Here is a 15,975-nt window from a genome sequence, read left to right as displayed (position 1 = left end):
TAATTAATAATTTGCACATATAATGCATATAAGTGTAACATCCGGTACCTTAAATGCTATAAAAATGTATAAAGATGTTTATTTATATAATTAGGTATATTTGTACCGCGCATGTAAAACTTTAAGTATTATTATTCTATACAAATAATAACATCTTAAGCCCAGAGCCGGATTAAGCCTCTAGCGGGCCCTAGACAAAATTTAAATTGGGGCCCCATTTAAATAAGTTGCTTCTAAACAAATCTTATATAATGTGACATTAGCGTAGCTAGCATGGGTGACACCCGGTGCGGATATCTTGGTGTCACCCCAAGTCACACCGTAGTGTCACCCTTTTTAACTCTTTTATAAAACACTATTGAATTGTAATATCTTCGCACTCGAGCAACTTGAACGCTATATCGAATATGCGATGTCGCGACGTATAGGTGTAGATTTAGAAAATAAATCATAACCATCCATACATCGGTACTACCACGAGACGCGGCCCTAGAAATATTTCTAGATGGCGTGAGAGATCCTGTGGCGTTACTTCTGATGTACGGGAGGCTGTTAACCTTTTTTTTTTTTTTTTTTTTAGGCAATGGGTAGTCGAGGGGAGCTTAGTAAGAAAAGAATTGTTAAGCACAGCATTTTCTGTCCTATCGAATTTCTTAAATTTTTAACTCGTTTCCACACAGAGAAATCTTCTGCACTGAAGCCGGGCCCCTCCGACTTACAGGCCCTAGACATTTGCCTACTTTGCCTATTCGATAATCCGACCCTGCTTAAGCCAGATGAGTTTATAATATATTACCAAAAGATCTAGTGACAAATTATTTTGTGATAATCATTTAACTAGCCATATTGTAGCTCGATATTTAGGCGATCGTTTGGTGATATTCTTATTCTAATTAGATTAAAATTAATGTGTGATTATTTAAACTGTGTATAAACTTTAAATGTAAGAGTATTTATCATCTAATTTGTAATAACTTGTGAATATATTAGGTTGAAAAGTGAAATTTAGACATTATGAAAAAAACTTTATTGACAATTAACTCAATATCGATTACAGTTTAGTGTTGTAGGTAATTATCATCATTATCAATCCCGTTTATTAATCACTTTGAAACTCGAATACTAACCAATATTAACCAATAATAAAGTATCAATACCAAACCCGAATATTATTAATAGTTCCACCAACACAACAACAACAATAATAATAATAAGCTATAATATGAATTACAAAGCATTCCAGAAATTATACAGATAAAATTACATATCAGAATAAAAGAAATTTGATAATTGAAATAAAAGCTTTCGACACGTTTTATTCGGTTATATTGCTTGATCCTGAAGCTGTTAAATAAAACTCAATGAAAACACTTGATTAAACTTAAAATTTTGTTTCATTGTAATATGTAATGCCTGAAAATAGTTTATTTTATTAGAATATGTTAATAGAATAAGAGTAAGAGTCCTAAAATCATTTAATTCATTTTAAAATATATAAAAATCACGATTAAATTTTACAAATACCTATTTCAGGCAGAAACTATTTCAGAATTTGTAGAAGGATGTTTACTTATGAACCGTTACGTCAAAGCAGAAAATTACTGTACACATATTTAATTAAACTGAATAAATATCATTGGAAATTCCCTGGTCGATTAATTTCGCTGGATAACTAAACTATCTCCACGGTTTTATCGTATTCAAATTGAATTTTGTTTTAAAATTTTTAAGGAGCAGCTTTAAAATTTTTAAGGAGCTAAATTTTTAAGGAGCCTTAAAATTAAGTTAGATTACACGGAACGGTTATTACTCATTTGTGAAAATATGGCGTACGACTGTTAAATAAATATATATATTTCTTGATCTGACAACTGTGTAATCAGATTTATGGTAAAGCGAAATTTAGATTTTAATTTATTTGTCATAGTACCGATCCCACTCGTTGTAGATTTAACTGTTTAAACTAATTACACGCGGAAATAAGACAGAAAGGCTCCTACAACAGTCGTCAAAAATGTATTTTTTAATTTAATTTTTATTAAAATCATGAACTAAAATAAAGAAAATTTATTTATAAAAAATTTTCAATACTTTGAATTTTAAGAATAATGATAAATTTTAATAGAAAATCGAACTCTTTTAATATTACTGATATATTTCTGGTTTCAGAAGTTAAAAAGTAAGACACCTGCTTTATGGTATTCCCTTAAATGTTTTATTTTCTTTTTCTGAATTAAAACATTAGTGAATATTGCACATTAATTTAAAATAAAATACAGTGGGTGATCGGTTAACGAACATAATCCGTTCCAAGACTTTGTTTGCTATCCGAATTGTTCGTTAACCGATTATCGATTTACCATAGGTTTTTATGGGAATATGATTAATTCGTTCTGGAGACCTCAAAAAATAAAAAAAAATATATATTTTCTTACTACGTTTATTTATATGTAATAATAAAAATACATATATACATAGTCTTTCATTTTTATTAGTCATGTTTTTCCGTTTGCGGGGGTTAAAGAATCTGTCCAATGTCGATTGCTTTTCTCTCTTCTTCAGGATTTTTCAGAAGTAATTAATAGCATTGTAATTATAGAGATCCCCAAGCCTATTAACCTCAACCTTGTTTGGATGCCATTCTAAGATCGTTGTTCTGACATCCTCCCACTTCTTCAAAAGATGTTTAAAAGCAGATACCGGCATTAATCCTCTTTTTCAGAAGAAAATATATCTCGCAGAGTTTCTTGGCGTTCTTCTGTTTCAGGTTCCGTTATGAGCTCTTCAATGTTCTTTATTTCTCAGATGTGATTTTTGTTACTCCCTAAGCTGCTTGAGTCTTCTTGATTATACTGTACCTTTCTTAGATAAGATTGATCTGCGGCCTACTGTAGACCTATTTAAGCCATACTACCCAGCAACATCAGATATCATCTGCACACTCTATGCTCTTGCTATTATACTCTCACCTTTTGGAAATAAAAACCCACGCAATACTTAACGAGTGCCGCCCGACAGTCTCTCGAACACTATAAAAGATCTTAAAATTTCGGAGGAATACTATCCTGCCGGTATATACTGATATACTCAAGCCGGTATATACTGATCGGATGATCAGTATATACCGGCTTGAGTGTCTATACACGGCTTGAGTGTCGATGTCGACATCTCCCGCGCTCCAAAAAGTTTCGAATTGTTGCCCGAAGACAAGGGAAGACCAATCGGTATTCATTATTTTACGTCGCTTCTTCTTGTGTTTGTTCTGTGAGGTGTTCGCTGTCCGAACATAAAAATCTTTCGCGAAAGTGTTCGTTATCCGATTTGTTCGTTAACCGTTCACCCACTGTATAAGCATTCTTAAAGCAGAAATATATACTTGGCTACTAAATTTACATTTGATATAAAATAAGTTATTACTGATTTATACTGATTACTGATATGAGCTTTGTTAACTTGTACATTTTCAGTCATATTTAACTCTGTAAATTTTAAATTGCTGAATAATGATGATGATAATTGATAAATAATGATAATGATAATTATAATGCATTTACTTTCAAAAAGAAACTAGTTATTTTGTTACAAGACTTGAGAGAAATTACATTAAAACAAACTATCACAAAAAAAATATTCTAAAGGATATACTAGAAAGTGTTGGACTTAATGTAATTTTAAATTTAATTTAAAGATAACGCTAATCATCGTGCAAAGCTATGCAAATTTCGTTCTTACGTATATCGTTGTTGAAATCTTTGCGATTTTGTCCATTTGACTGATTTATTTTTACAACTTTTAATATTTTTCAGTTTTTTTTTTATAATTTTTTCTGAAAATACAGCTATTGTTATCTACTAATTCAGTGCAACATAAATAAATATCAGCGTTTGACTTTTATCACGTGTTTGATAAACTTATTAATTAATTAAATTAAAGAACTAACTATTTGTACCAATTAGATTATTAATTCAGCACAAATAAACATTAAGAAAATTAATAATTTCATTTAATTATAAATTTTGCTCGGCCTAAGGCCATTTATCTTTACTGTTTTTGTATGTTCAATGCATTTACAGTCGATATTATCGCACCAATCAAAGCTTCAAGGATAAATTACTTTCTTTAGTTATATAATAAATTTTTCCTATGAATTAAAGAAGGTAGATTATGCGGAATAGGGTATTTTATAAATCAAAAAAGGTAGAGAAGTGCTGACATATAATATATACAGACTATATATTAGAGATGACACGATACTAAATTATATCGATACGATCCAATGCCGATACTTGCTTCTATCCACATTCTGCATGTATAGGTAATTAATGAAAGTTAGAAAGCTCATCAGTTTAGAACAAGGGTTCCCAAACTTTTTGAAGCCGAATCTCCTATTGGACTAGATTTTTGCTCGTGTCTCCCTACTACTGTCTTTCTTTCCTACTTATAGCTCCTGCTTCCGCAATTATGATACCATTCGCAACCTCGTACATCTGCAGAAAAGTTTCTCATCGATGTCTATCATCAAAACAAATACGAGAAATCACATTGAACTTGAAAATTATTTAATTGTGTGTGTTTCAAATACAGTGCCTACATTTGAGAAGGTGATTTCTGAAAACAAGCAAATGTTTCACAATAATTTTTTGTCATAAATAGAAAGTAAATATATGTTAATGCGGCTTTTTCGTTTTATTGTGTAAAAACCACTCATTACACCCCCAGAACTTTCTCGCGACTCCCTGGAAGTCGCGCCCACATTTTGGGAACCACGGATTTATAGAGTATTCACATTGTTAACTGACTGCTTAAATTCAAACATAAAGAAATAAAAGTTTACAAATCAATTTGCGGGTTCCTTTTAAGTTCGGGTCCTAGGCAGTCATAATTGTCTAGTTCGCCTAAGCCTTTCTTCAGTCCTGTCTTCAAGAAAAATTCTAACAAACCTCAAATAAATTTATAATAATATAGAAAATCGCCAGATTGAAAAAAATCATTGGCGAATTTCCAACTTGCTTGAAATATTACCAAATCGGACAAAAAATCACCAGATTTAGTAATTTCTTGCACGTTGACCGTTCGTCGCTAAAAACACGTGTACAACATTATTATTATTATTTCCCGACTTACGCTGCCGCTGATATTCGAAAAACTTCTCGCCGGCATGAATATTCGTGATCTCACTAAATTGCAGAACATCTGGTGGCATATTTTTCGACTAGATGATGTAGATTGTGAGCAGATCCGAGGCGATTGTTGTGAGTGAGAATCCATTAATCTTCGTTTATATATTGAATATAAGTAAAGATTTTTATTGTGGTTATGGTTGAAATTCCAATTATAACAGTTCGAAAGATAATTCCCATTATTTTCCTAAAGTCGGTAGGTCAAAAGTTAAAAAAATATGTCGAAACAAGTAAAACTTGGAAAGTAAAGGGGTTCGTGTGTCCTTACATTTTTACTCTCTCGGCTCTGTTATAACAGAGCCGAGAGAGTAAAAATATAACAGAGGGAAAGTAATGGTGATCGGTCAAAAAATGACCCTATAAGAATTTTACATTTTTGAACTCGAGGAACCTTAAAACTTCGAGAAATGCAAAAAAAAAAAAAAAAAAAAAAAAAAAAAAAAATTGGGTTTTCTTCCTGTATGTATGGATGTTAGTGTGTGTGCGGGATACAATTTTGTTCACTCTGTTTGAAGCTTAATTTCTGTGCTTTTTGTGAAAAGTTTTTAAAATTTTGCAGAGAGGTGTATTAGGAGGATTGATGTTATTAATTTTGGTGGATAAAGGTGAGCAGATGAGGAGATAAAAGGGTAGAACTTAATGATGATTTTACTCGTTTTTAGCATTTACAAGATTTTATAAAACCCATCCCTATCCTGAAAATTAAGCTTTTTGTCATTTTATAATAGTTATTGTCTTATTAAAAACTTATATTTTATCATAATAGATTAACGTCACACACTCGGTTTTAAATTTTTCCGGGAAAGTTAAGCAACTCTGCTGGATTTCTTAGTTTGCATGATTCCGATGCACCATCTTTGCAAGAAGAATGAAAATGGATAATTTTTAACGGATTTTTTAGTACTTTTTCCTTCAACTACGTCTTGAGGGGCTGAAGATAGTGTACATATATACAGTCTGTTACAAAATTATAAACAGACCTACATTTTTGAAAATTTTTAAATTAAAATTTTAAAAATTTATATTTTGTAAATACAATCTATTAACATTTATGGTCTTGATAGTATATTTATTAATTTTTATAACAATCAAACGATTAATAATATTATTATTAACAAATTTAATTTTTGTTCTGTTGTAAAAATATAAACACGCCCTACTAATTTTTATTTTAAACAATTATTATTAAAATTCGATTTAAATTTCCACCATTAGAGTTTGTTATTAAAGTGATTATTTTAAATCATAATTAGCGGTTTTTAACATTATTAATAAAGTTTTCAACATTGCCTCGTGGAATAACATATTCAGAGACATATTCATGAAATTTATTTTTTGCATGGTTCTGGTAAATCTTTGAGGCAAATTTCAGCTGGCAAAAATCGCTCTACCCATGTCTTTAAAAAATGTTTTAGCTCAACAAGCTAATTATGGCAAAATATAAGACCAGGAAGACAAAAAAGTTTAACTTTTAGAGATGAAGGTAGGGTTTTGAACTTTTAACTGTTAATAACATGTCAGTAATAAAAGCATATCGTCTATTAGGAACTCCTGATGTTATCAAAGGGGTCATTGAAAGAAAAACAGGCGAGTAATCAGAGCCTATCTCAGATAAACAGATAGATCATTTGCAATAAGAGAATATATTTCTTGTGATATTATGACGAAATCAATTACACTGCCTCCCTTAGTTGTATGGTAAGTAAAATTACCTTCTTTATCATCTGGCAGTAAAGTAAAAAGAAAAGAATAATAAAATAAAATCAGTTCGCATTTGTGCGGGAAAACTCTTGGATAAATTGGAGTCGCTCCTTAAAATCATCTGCATTTGAGATTTTGTCCAGTCTGGACTGAGAGAACTGTGTCTCAAACATAACGTCGGTGAGTCGCTTGACACGGTTAAAAAGTATATTTGATATAGTTACATAAGAGTTGAAGACATTAGAATGCGTAAAAGTTGAAACTTTCCGATGGGATGAGGGGACAAAGTTGAGCGTAACTGCTGATATGTTGACGAAAGAAATGACAATTCGTTTAAATCGGTACTGCAGTTACAGCAATCGAAAAGCTAGGTAACGTGGCGCCATCTAGTGGGAATGAGGAAAGTAAATCTAGTTTCTATTTCTTAGAACTATGATAACTTTTCTGTAGTCCAACCGAAATTCACAAACTCTGGAAAAATATCAAGTAACTCTGTGACTTTATAATCCAAAAAACAGAACCCAAAAATGTCAAAATACTTTTTTCTTATTAAGCATCAATGTAAATGTCAAACGAAAGTCGACATTTTCGTTTTTTGAATATATCTTTTCTGAATCAGTTATATTTTCCAAAAAGTATTTATGCACATTCCAGGATTTCATTGACCGAGCATTCTGACACCAAAATCATCAAAATCTAACGTGGAAAATTTTTTAGATTTAGATACGAAAGCGCAAAGTTACCCCAATAGCCTGTGCTCGCTTACTGCTCGCCCAGGCTAAATATTGTTAAATTTTATTGTTCGTATTACATTGTTGAAAACATTCAATTGAGAAGTGGAAAATTAATCCAGTGAGATTTCGATACATTTTCTAGTGGGATGTTTGGTCTCTAGCTCAGTCACCTAGGGAGAAAGGGCCGAATATACCTAGCCAGACATCGATGCTCAGATGTGTCCGTGACACACGCTTGCCTTCTAAATATACCACTAGTAAAGCGATCTTCTCGGAGACTTTCGTTCGCGATTATTTACTGTCACTGCGTTGTATCCAGGTCATCCAACTGGAGAGTAATGGAAGCGATATTTTGTGGCATTCACTAGCGGGATGTTTGGCATCTAGCGTAGTCAGCTGAGGAGAAAGCGCTGAACATACCCAGTCAAATATCGATGTTCAATGTATCCGTGACACAGCTTTTCTGAACATTCCGCTAACAATTCGCCTCTTTTAGGAACGGAACATACAGACATAACATCGTTCTACAGGAAGATATCCACCGTTCAACCATTACTAGATCATCCCACCCATGCATTTACATATCAGACACCTCTCATTTTACATGGGTCCACCAGTGGCCAAGCAGTCTTTGTTCCCTGAACACTGGGAGTTCGGTCATGGAGTCGCGCCTCGCTCGAACTGACTGGCCACGGTTAGTTTTCCGAGTTTTCTCCATGTCTGTAACGTCTAAATAGAGCCATTTTCCTTAAAATACCTCCTGGAAGGCATCTCTAGGCAGATCGCCCTAGTGTTGCGTTGCCATAACTTAACAATCAAACATTTTATATGACTCAACAAAATGAAGTATCAAATACCCTGTTTTCGACAAATCAACCCCTGGGTCCTTGTACTGAAATGTCTAAATATCAATTTAGAAAGCTTCAAACTGACTTCAAATTTAGAAGAGCCCCGAACAGCTCTTCTAAATTTTCAAAGGTAATTTATTTTTTATAAACCAATGTCTTATTTAATACATGGATACTTGCCTAATTTTTAAAATAATTGAATATCTTTTTTATAGGAATTCATATAAAATACTGCATTATTTCTTTGTAGTTTATAAAAGTGAAGTTTATTTTAGTAACATTTTATTATAATTTTTCTCGTCATTTTGACGGAGATTCTTAGTAGTCACGTGACTGATTGAACCGAACTCGGGTCACGTGACACATTTTATACGCGTCCACCCAGCTGCTCCTCGACGAAAACGAGCTTAAGTAATGGCGACTGGAACGTCCAGGAGTCGGTAAGTAGCCCTACGATTTTTCTCTTTATAGCGCTTTTTATATGGGTTGGCACTAAATAATTCTATTCGTTTTGGAAATTTCTATAAAATATGTTTCTGTTTAAACAAAAACTAAGAAGAAAATCCGTAACGGTAAAAACTAAAGTTTTACCGTTTTTAGTATTTATCTTTTCCTATGGATAACATAAAGAAACAGCGTCAGTGTAATTCATTCAACCTGTATTAATTTTTTAAAATTAAGTAAACATTACAAGCAGTGTATTTAAGAAATGAAGAAATGCCTGTAATGTTTTAATTCTTGAATAAAATTGTTCTTTATAATAATCCTAGATAGACTGAATTTTACTTTATTAATCCATAAATTCCAAAAACCTTTACCAAATTTTCTGCTTGTATAGATATTAAATGTATGAAAATCCATTGGTTACCTGTCCTGAACTTGTTGAAACTCTACTTTCTTAAATACACAAAATTACTTGTAAACAGAGGAGATTCCAGAAAAATCTAAAACAAGGCGTCGTGTTGCCAGCTCCCTATTTCTTTTATTGTGAGGAGTGTTGTGAATTTATTTATTGATTTATTTTCGTATAAAACGTTTATAGTTTTAAATTGTAACTAATAAATTACGCTATATTATATCTTCAAATTTTAAATAAATAACAATTAGAACATTGGAACATAGGACCGTGACCCCACTGACCGTACATGCGGGGTCAATCTCCCATTTTTATAACCGGGTATGTCTCATGTCGCAAACGTCTTTGATGCTTACTTTCAGCTATATCGTCGCGTACTAGATAAAAGTAAAGATCTATAAGCATATACCGATATTTATCAGTGTTTGTAACCATGTGTGCGGACGGCCGGATGGCCGAGCGGTTAAAGACAGCTCCACAAATTCGGTGTTCGCCGAATGTCAGGAGCCTCCTTTATGTTTAGTTGGAAGCTAGGATAAACATTTGCATACATGCAACCGCGAGAAAGCCTATGCTGATTAATAAAGGCACCAATATAGTATATAGTGAGTACAACAAATTTTGTGGGCAAAATTTCATTAGTAAATTAAAACAAGCGCAATGATCCACATCATTTCCCAAAGTAAGTTTTACATTCATCTTTTTTTTTTATAGAGAGTGGCTATGAGATGGTCACCCAAATGCAAAGTTGTTCCTCCATCTCCGATATTAATAAATTTCAATGTTAAAAATATCTATGAAATATTTTATCAATAATAAATCAATACGATTGACCAACATTATTTACAATATTTATAAAATAATCGCCAAAATCTCATTCGGGTAACATTTTCTAAAATATTTTTCTGATCAATGGCAGAGGCACTCGTTTTTTTTTAATTTTTGACTTTTTTCGTCTTGGGATACTAGTAGGAGCTTTATAATCGTGCTCACAAATGGAAGGTTAGCCGATCCAACGACATATAACTGCTAGACACGGAACCGGGCCGCCATCTTTGAAACGATTCAACTGTGTGCCCGCTATGACACTTTAAGGCAGAAAGCTGCGCACCGGCATGAAATACCTAATGGCCGCCGCAAACTAGGCAACGCATTGCTTTCCGAGGTCAAAGAGAAAGATAAGCCCAGGTTCAGAGTCTCTTGTCTTGTGTTTTTCGCTACACGTGCTGTACGTTCAAAATTATGTAATTTCAGCTAAAAGAAAAGAAGTAACTAGAAGTTTTTTCAACAGTTTAGTTTTAGAAAATCCGTTGTTTTACTTCTTATATAAGATTGAAACGTTATATAATATCTTAGTGAGTATTCTTTTCAAATTTATGTCTGTAATGTTTGTAGTTAGGACTAAATGTTAACGACATAATTGTATTTCAGTTTTGATCTTTTTTAATCGAAAAATCAACCAATAATAGTCATTTTAGTCATTTTCTATTTCTTTCGAATATAACAAAGCATTAAAGCAAGAAATTACCGAAAAAATCAAAATGTTACTAATTTCCTCCGGATATTGCATTCAAGTTTAATTTTTATCCTCTAAAATAAACTTTAATCCTAAAAAATGAATTATTTTAAGGAAACTTCTACATGTTAATTATAAAGTACTTAAAAATAAGAAAGAGGTTTTCAGTAAAATACTTTTTTTTTTTTTTTTTTTTTTTTCCGCCCTGTGGGCACTAAGAGGGCCTCTTTTAGTAGGCCCATTATGAGTTCGGCCAGGCCCACAATGGGGCGACCGGGTGGTGAGGGACGGGGCCCGACATATCCGAACGGACCACCCCCCGAAAAATTCCTGGGGATTATTCGACCCGTTCGGATTCGATCCCGGGTCCCCCAGAGCGGTAGGCTGCCACCTTTACCGCTCGGCCATCCGGCCGTCTCAGTAAAATACTAGTCATGTCACATTATCGAAAGAATAATTTAATATATATTTTGTCATGTATGACCCTTCCAGTAGGGGCAGCAGTACGAGTTTTGCCGCCAGAAATTGAAGATGAACCTGCACGTGGGGTGTCATACAATACCGACTAATTTATGAGTATCCTATTAATTTCATGTAATTCTTTACTCAAATGTAGTACTAAACACCGAATTTTCTTGCAAGAAATGTGCTTTTATTCGATATTTTATATATTTAATTTTCTTAAAATATTTTGATTGTAATTCCAATAAATTAAAAACAAAAATTTTATAGATTTTAACTTGGAATACTGTAGCTTATCAGAATATGTTTTCGATTTATTTATTTTTCTGGCTGTTATAGAATATTACATAGGAAATCGGTCAAATTTTTTCGGTTCTTTGTACATTCCTGAACTTTCTGACATTCCAGGAGCCCAAAAATATTTTAAAACCCCCTGAAAAAAATTGTGTGAATGTGGACTAGTGTGAGAAGCCGGACGCACAGGGGCTGTTTCCGAAATGCCACTTAAACGGCACGGGTTCGTTAAACCCGCTCACAGCGGCACTAGATGGAGGGCTCCGAGTGACGAGGGGGAGGATAAGTCGATAAGGTGTCCGATCTCCGAAATTAAATAGGTAGACAAGTTTTAACAGATAATAAAACAAAAATTTATTATATCACACCAAACCTAATATACAAAACTATAGGATTACAAAATCTATATATATAATCGAAACGAGTTAATGATGATCATAATAATAATAATAACTCTCCCGTGGTCACCACCTGGTCGTGGTGGGAGAGCCCAGTAATTTTACTGATCCATAGAGCAATGCAGGCTGGAGCATAAGCTCCTGGTAGGGACACCCATGCCAGTAAGGTCTATGGGGAGAAATGAAGCTAAGAGTGACCACACCCACATTCTGTGGAGACATTTATTATGGTGATAACTAGATCAAAGTGTGATACCGGCTCGGACGTCGCCCGGGTTAACAAGGTCCGCGTTCGTGGGTTAGGCAGAGGCTCACGTTCGAAAAATAGGCCACAGTCTCCCCTGGTTACCGGTGGCGAAAGCAGTACCGGCCCAAGCATGGCTACTGCAATGCCCTCAACAGATGTGAGGAACCAACCCAGCCTTGGTGTTTCTGTGGCAATGCATCCACAGACCACAAAGGCTGGAAAACCAAGCCAACGGATGAAATGGACAGTAGAAATGAACGAGTTTATAATCCGTAGTTACTACACCATCACAAAACTCGAAACAAACACGACAGCATACAGACAACAACTACACCATAGATTCACACAACAGTATCCTCATCTCACTGTCACCGAACAAAGAGTTGTTGATCAAAAAAGAACAATTATACACAACAACCTTATTCCACAAACAACACTTGAACTTATCAAACAACAGGTTGCTGATCAAATACATCAACAGACAGAAACATCTAACATTAATGAAGATCACGTAACCTGTCAGGATAATCCAGCAACAAGCATTGATAATAACACACATACAACAATTACCACTAATGATACTACAGACACTTTTTCATCCATCACTGATAACATAGACATGGATTTAGTTAATATGCTCTCACTTATATTTCAGGAAACACTCACTAAATATACAGGCACAGATCCCACACAACGACCACGAATACCAAAAATCAACACGTCAAAAGTAGGAAAAACACTAAATTATGTAAACACTCACTTACTACCACACTACATTCATTCAATTTCTACACTCGCAGACATTCATACATTAGTTTATGCTGGGGCAGTCGCAGTAGTGACACACCATGGACTGAAAGTACAATCACAGACAAATACACAGAAAACACAATACTATCACAAGCCTGCCTGGCAGAGAAGAATAGAAACACAAATAAATGACATTAGACAGCAATTAGGCAGACTGACACAATACACTAAAAACAACATAACACCCAAATTAAGGAAACAGCTCAAAAACATTTTCAATAAAATAAAAACACACACAAAACATGAACATCACAACATACACATTACAGAATACATTGATACACTAAAACAAAAACTTGCTGCCAAAGCACGTAGACTCAAACGATACAAAACATGTACACTACGAAAACAACAAAATAAATTATTTACAAACAATGAAAAACTCTTTTACAGACAAATTAATAACAAAGCAAACACTGATACACAGCACAGTGGCACACCAACAGAAGAAGAACTCACAACATATTGGTCTTCTCTTTGGTCCAGTGCTGTCACGCATAATGCTGATGCAGGCTGGATCGAGAAGGAGAACAGAAACTTGCACAACATACCAACTATGCCCTGTGCTGATATAAACATACATGATTTCCAATACACTGTTAACAGAACACACAACTGGAAGACACCTGGTGTAGACAACATTCACAATTTCTGGTACAAAAAGTTTACATCACTGCACCAGGAACTAGCTAAACACCTAACACACATCATCATCAATCCACAAGACATGCCAAATTTTCTTACTCAGAGCATCACCTACATGAAACCTAAAAACAACAGTACCGCGGACCCCACACAATACAGACCAATTACATGTCTTCCAACACTCTACAAATTATTGACATCCTGTATCGCAAACAAAATATACAAACATGTTGAAGAACACGACATTCTTACAGAACAATAAAAAGGTTTCCGTAGAAATCACAGGGGATGCAAAGAACAGCTACTCATAGATTCAGTCATTCTACGGCAAGCACACAAACAACACAGAAACATACACATGGCATATATAGACTACAGAAAAGCATTCGACAGTGTTCCACACAGTTGGCTGCTACATATTCCACACATGTACAAAATACATCCATCACTCATTGCATTCTTCCAAAACACTATGCAGCACTGGAGAACAACACTACATCTCAGGATTCATAACACTTCCATACAAACAAACCAAATTTTTATTAGGCGAGGAATTTTTCAAGCAGATTCCTTGAGTCCTCTCTGGTTCTGCTTAGCCCTGAACCCATTATCCAACATGTTAAACAACACGCAATATGGTTACAATATCAGACACGAAAAAACAACACAGTATACCAGTGGCGTGCCGTTATTGGAAGCGGTGGAAGTGCCGCTTCCACCTTCCAATGACCTTCCTTTGTATTTTCTAAAATATAAATTTTCATGTTTTAACGTACAGTACTTTGTATTAATTAAACTTAATATTTTATTATAACTGCATTATGTATCCTATTACAAATTTCTATACTACATGTGAAAAAAACGATAAGATTGCTATTGTATATTCGAATATCAGTGGCAGAAGGAATGTCGAAACCGGGTCAGCTTCCACGGCGAGAATAACTGAATGGTGTAAAGCAGCGAAAGGGCATTGGCGCATGCGCTTTACAGAGCACCAACTCAGCCGGTTTAGCTGATGGAAGCTACACATGTGTAACGTTTCCAACGACCCTTAGCCACTGGGAGCTATCTGACTAAGTGAATTGTTTAAAAATTAAAAACTAAAGAGTATTCAATGTTATTTTTATGTACGTTTTTTTGCAAAGTTATAATTAATTATAATTTTCTTTTAATTATACTGTAATTATATTGACAGATTTTCAGTCTTTAGAATTTTTATCAATTTTAGATGTTAATAATTTTAATACAGTCAAACCTATTTTTATGCGCTCTTTTTATGTGCGATTTTTATTTGTGCGATTTTTTTAATGCGAATTTTTAATTTGTGCGGTATAGTTGGCGACTAGTCTCGTGCGATTCGTCATGTCTCACGTTGACTTATTATAGCTAAATAAACTTATTATAGCATAAATGCACTTATTATAGTAATATTATTGCATGAATATGCGAAAAATGAAATAATTTATTTTTTAAGTCAACAAAACACCACCTGGACAAAAATATGTAAAACAGACGATAGACCAGACGATGCAGTCAAGTGCTGACATCTGTTGTCAATAAATTCTATTTCGTACGGTTTTGAGTTATTTTCTATGTGAGACTTTTTTTATGCGGTCCCTATTGACCGCATAAAAAAATATTTTTTTAATTGTGTTGCGAAAACTATTTTTTACAGCCATTCGTGAAGTTTCGTGCGATTTTTTAATGCGTTTTTTTAATGCGGTCCCTATCCACCGCATAAAAACAGGTTTGACTGTATTATGAAAAACAATTTTTCCAAGCGTGTTTTAATTCTTTAAATTAAGTAAATTATATGAGAAATTTTTTGATTTATCTAAATTACGTAGCAAATCGCAATATTTATATTCGTGTCCGGACTATATTGACAAGTAACTGTTAAACATAAAACATATTATAATTAATGTCGATCCGAACAAACACGTACTAAAAGAATTATATGATTTAATATCATTAATTTTTATCGTACCATTTACCAGTGCGTCTGTTGAGCGCAGTTTTTCGGCAGAGGAAAAATTGTCGTCCTAGTGTGGCTTTCGATAGAAAAATACTTTTAAATACGTTGATGAAGTCGACGACCAGCGACTTGTATGATAAAGTAATTAACGACTTTGCGGAAAAAATCGCCGAATAGACTTAGAATATAAAAAATTACAAAAACAAGTTTTTCTATCATTGTTTGTATCGTATCAATTTGTATTATGTATTATTTGTTTTTTAGAACTGAAATATATAAATTGTTTATTTTTGTCATTTCCAGTATTTG

Source organism: Centruroides vittatus, unplaced genomic scaffold (genome assembly GCF_030686945.1).
Source record: "Centruroides vittatus isolate TY-2023 unplaced genomic scaffold, ASM3068694v2 contig_862, whole genome shotgun sequence".
Taxonomy (NCBI): domain Eukaryota; kingdom Metazoa; phylum Arthropoda; class Arachnida; order Scorpiones; family Buthidae; genus Centruroides; species Centruroides vittatus.
Note: the sequence above shows the minus strand (reverse complement) of the source record.